We start from the raw sequence: 4,758 nt of genomic DNA, 5'->3' as shown, positions 1-4,758 counted from the left end.
GGGGGGGGGGCGTCCTGTTTAGCCCTCTAATTTTCTTGTCTATTCCCTTCAATTTCCCATGTCTGTGGTTTTGTACTGCTTTGGGGGGAGATTTCCTCAACTTTATCTTCCAATCCTTCTTTGAGTTTTTTATTTCTGACATTTAAAAGAGTTTTTTTAACGAGAAAAATGACTGCTGTAATAAATTAGGAAAAATTTTACATAAACACTGATCCATTCCTGCTCTAATTGGTAATAAATGCAGGATTCGTTGCAAGACATGATATGTTTAATTTTCAGAGTTTCTTTTTGGGGGCTCCTGGGTGGCTCAGTCGGTTAAGCATCAGAGTGTTAATTCTGGCTCAGGTCATGATCTCATATCCTGAGATTGAGCCCCATGTCAGGCTCTGCACTGGGTGTGGGGCCCGCTTAAGATTCTCACTCCCCCTCCCCCTTGCCCCCCTCCCTGCTGGTGCACACTGCTCTCTCTGTCTCTTTCTCTTTAAGATAAATAAATAAAATCTTTAAAAAAACAGTTCCTTTCCCCTTTGCATGGTCCCTTTTTATATTTATTTATTTATTTGTCTGTTTTTAGAGCGAAAGTGCATGAGCTGGGGCAGGAGGGGAGGGGTAGAGGGAAAGAGTGAATCCCAAGCAGGCTCCATGCCACGTAGAGCCTGACGGGGCTTGATCTCAGGACCCTGAGAGCATGACCTGGCGCTGAAATCCAGAGTCCAATGCTTAACTGACTGAGACACCCAGGTGCCCCTGAATGCTCTCTTATTAAAAAAACAGTAATACTGTGTTTTTGTGTTAGTTTTGTATGTACATGTATCTACCGTCTATATAAAATATGTCCATATGTGTCTATTGAATAGTATTGTGTATTTGTTTTAGCAATGCATTGTATTTTTCAAATCTCTCTAAAGATATTAATGATAGATTTAAAGTTTTCTTTTAAAATTTTGTTTTTAAAATTATTCTTCTTCATGCATAAACTATTTTCTTTAATTTTTTTTCTCTGCTTCTTTTTAGCGTTGGCCTTTCATGGCAGAAGCTTTCATCGGATGACGGGTAACATCGGTTATCTGAGTGAGGGCGCTAAAAAGCCAGCTGGAAACTCTGAGCACAGACCTGGAACTTTTTGACTGTGTGCTTTTCTGCAGGGGGATCTGACTGAGCCATATCATTGATGAACTCCTGGTATCAGCATATCCTCACGGCTTTTTTCTTGGGCTAGTCGGATTCCCCAAGGTAGGCTTCCATGGGTCACCCGGAGTTGCAGTGTCCTGGGAGCCAAATGAATGACGTAGGCTGGGGCTGCACGCTCTGTCTGTAAATCTTTGCTAAATGCCACGCTGTAAGTACAGAGCCCCACGACTAGCTTGGCCCAGTATCTTCTCATCTAGAGACCCTCTGGTTTACTTTCTCCGGAGAATAAACTTTTCATTTTACGCAATGTTTAGATGGGAGAATAGGAGCAGGTATTTGGGGTATCTAATTTCTTCTTAAATTTTCAAACGATTCTCTTGTCACCGCTCATTCTGGTGGCGCCAATTCCTAAGCCTTTGGCGATCCCATGTAGGACATCTAGTTGCCTTTTGCTTCTCCTCCTGCCGATTTTAGGGTTCAGCTGTCTAGAACCTACTAAATTTGTGGCCGCTCTTTACTTCCCCAGCTTCCAAAGGTGAGTAGCTGTGCTGCCGGCTCCATTCCCCTTCCTAATGCCTGGCTCTTCCTACACATTCGTGGCCCTCCTGGCGCCTCAACTGAAAGACCCCTCAGGTCTTTGCCAAGGTCTGTCCACTGTGGCCGGGGCCAGACTCCAAGCCTCCCGGCACTGGACCGCCTCAAAGCTCCACTCAGCTGTTCTCTGCTCCCGCCCCAGGTCTGGTGCTGTGAGTGGGTGGTTTACGGGTCAGCCAAGCCTCAAGGGGGATTCTGAAATAAAAGCTCTACTGGTTTAAAATACAGTATATTGATTTACTTACAATGACATTCACTAATTTTAAGAGGACCACTTTTTTTAAGAGTACAAATTTGACAAATGTAAACGGGTCTATAACCTTCATCACAACCAAAATATAGAACGTTTCCATCCTCTCAGAAAACTTCTTGTGCCCTCAAGGGGGATTTTAATGTAGATTTTGGGGGGCTTCTTCTCTGCATTTCCTCCCCACCCTGGGTAGCCTTGCACCCTGATCTGCCTTCCCCACCGAGTGAAATGGCCTCTGTCTCCTTGGACACTATTTCCCACAGGTTAGAAGACCTTCTCAAGGTGAACGCTGAGGTAAAGTTTCTCTTTATGATCACAGCCCCACGCTTGTTGACGTCTCAGGTAAGCAAAGAGTTGTTTTAAGGTACGTTGTCCAGCCTCTACCGTTGCTCACATCGGGGGCAGGGAAGGATAAATGTGATTCCAACTATTCCATCATACCTGGAACCGGAAGTATAAAATATCTTCCTAAATACACATTTTATACCCTGCCTTTTTTTTCCTGACTAACTCAGAGAACATGAAGAAAACACCCCTGCAAAATCTTCCTTATGGCAATCAGGCGGGGAACGCTTGTGTCTGGAGCCTTCCTGGACCTCAAAGGGCATCCAGGGATCCTGAGAGAATGGATCCAGTCAGGGGATCCGGGGTTGTACTCTCTGCTACGTGCTCACTGGGTGGCCTCTGGCCACTCGAGGGGAGGCGGGTGTTGTCATGGGTCCATCAGCCACTCAGGAAGCCTGGTGACTTTAGAGTCGGAGGGAGCTGGGTTTGCTGGGTGGCCGTGTTCCCCAGGAAAGTGATAGAACCACCCTGGGCCTCGGTTTTCTCATTTACAGAAACGGAGTGTATGCCAACCTCAGAGGATCATTTGAAGAGTTAATGACAGCATTTAATACGTTCAGGGGTTCTTGCTACATAACCCAATAAACCAAACCCGATGAGTAAACTTGCTCAACAGTGGCTGTTGATTGTGCTTTCATGGACATGAAGATGCTTTATACTCACCTAAGTACCTGGTGGGCCTCATCTTTTGGACAGCCCAGCATCTAAATCTCTCCCTCCTCCATTGAATGAAGGCCTTTTCTTGCATCCCATTGCCCAGGACAGGAATGACAGATCCTTACTCTCCCTGCCCTTGGTCTCTGGTGGCCCGTGGGGTCAGCCGGAAGCCCTGCAAAGGGAGAATGGAGCCTTATTTTGGGAGCAGGGGCTAAGGCAGCGCCAGGCCCGCTAGCACGGTGTCCCAGGCCACTCGGGCTCTCTGCTATTTGCCCTTGGGTTTGGTCTTTCTTCTCATTGGGAGGCCCCTCACCACCTTTCCAGCCTCCGTGATGATTCTGCGAGCTGCCCGATATGTTTCCAAAGACAAACGAAACAAAACTTGTCCGCATCCTTAGCTGGATTTGGTTTCTATTGCTTGTCACTAGGAATTCTGACTGATACACCAGATGCCAAAGACTAGCGAATTATCAGAAACAGGGCAACAACGCTTGACGTGCCAGGGAGACCAGAAAGTAAAGGGAGCGCGCTTGCCTCCTGCTTGCTCTTGCAGCGTTGAGAGAAGGCCGTTGGTGAACAGGAACACCAACAGTCAACAAAAAGTCGACCCTGAGGAGAAAACAAACACAGATGAAAGAGATAGCATTTTCTCTTATCACATTAGCAAAAAGGACCCATGAATATGCGTGCGTGTAATTAGATTAAAATAGCTGGTATGAATACAACCCTTATGTTAACTATACTGAAATTAAAATAAAAACACAATAAACAACAGAATAGCTGGTGTGGCAGGGAGCCTCACTTTCCAGGCACATTCCAAACAGGGTGTCAGCCTTCGAGGGTCCCCAGGGGCCCAAACATGTGTCTCCACCTCACTAGTGGAGAAGCCCTTGAAAGATCACTTCCCACTGCCCTGGGCAGCTTTCCTACAGGACAAGAGAGGCAACCGTAACGACTCCCATGTGCATGGATTTGTTGAAAGGTATGACATGGCTGTGCCTTTAAAAAAAATATTGTGGTAAAATATACATAACATAAAATCGATCATTTTAACCACGTTTAAGTGGACAGTTTAGTGGCATTCAGTACAACTCCCATTATTGTAGGAGCGTCCACAGCATCCATCTCCAGAACTTTCTCATCTTGTGAAACTGCAACTCTGTCCACATTAAACAACAACTCTCCATTCCCCGCTCCCTTCCACCCCGGGCGCCCACCGTTCTGCTTTGTCTCTATGGATTTGACCACTCTCGGCCACTCATGTAAGTGACATCATACAGTCTTTGTCCTTTTTTTAAATATTTATTTATTCAGGAGAGAGGGAGAGGGTAGAAGGGCAGAGGGAGAAAATCTTCAAGCAGACCCCCTGCTGAGCATGGAGTCCACTGCGGGGCTCGATCCCACGACCCTGAGATCATGGTCCGAGCTGAAAACCAAGAGTTGGACGCCCAACCTACTGAGCCACCCACGTGCCCCAGTGTCTGTCTTTTCTGTGATGGGCTTATTTCACTCAGCGTGATGTCCTCAAGGTTCATGCATGTTGTCACCTGTGTCAGAATTTCTCTCCTTTGTAAGGCTGGATAACATTCCATCGTGTGTATGCACCACATTGTGTTCATCCAGTCGCCGGTCAGGGGCACTGGGACTGATTCCACCTTTTAGCTGTTGTGAAGGAAGCTGCTGTGAATGTGGGTATCCGAGTATCTGTTCCTCTGTAGTCTGGCTGTTAGCTCAGTTCTTCCTTTGAGACTTAAACAACATTGGCTTAAGTACACCCTTGA

Source organism: Ursus maritimus, unplaced genomic scaffold (genome assembly GCF_017311325.1).
Source record: "Ursus maritimus isolate PB19 unplaced genomic scaffold, ASM1731132v1 scaffold_7, whole genome shotgun sequence".
In the NCBI taxonomy this organism is placed as follows: Eukaryota; Metazoa; Chordata; class Mammalia; order Carnivora; family Ursidae; genus Ursus; species Ursus maritimus.
The sequence above is the reverse complement of the archived record's forward strand: the minus strand, read 5'-3'. Positions refer to the sequence as shown.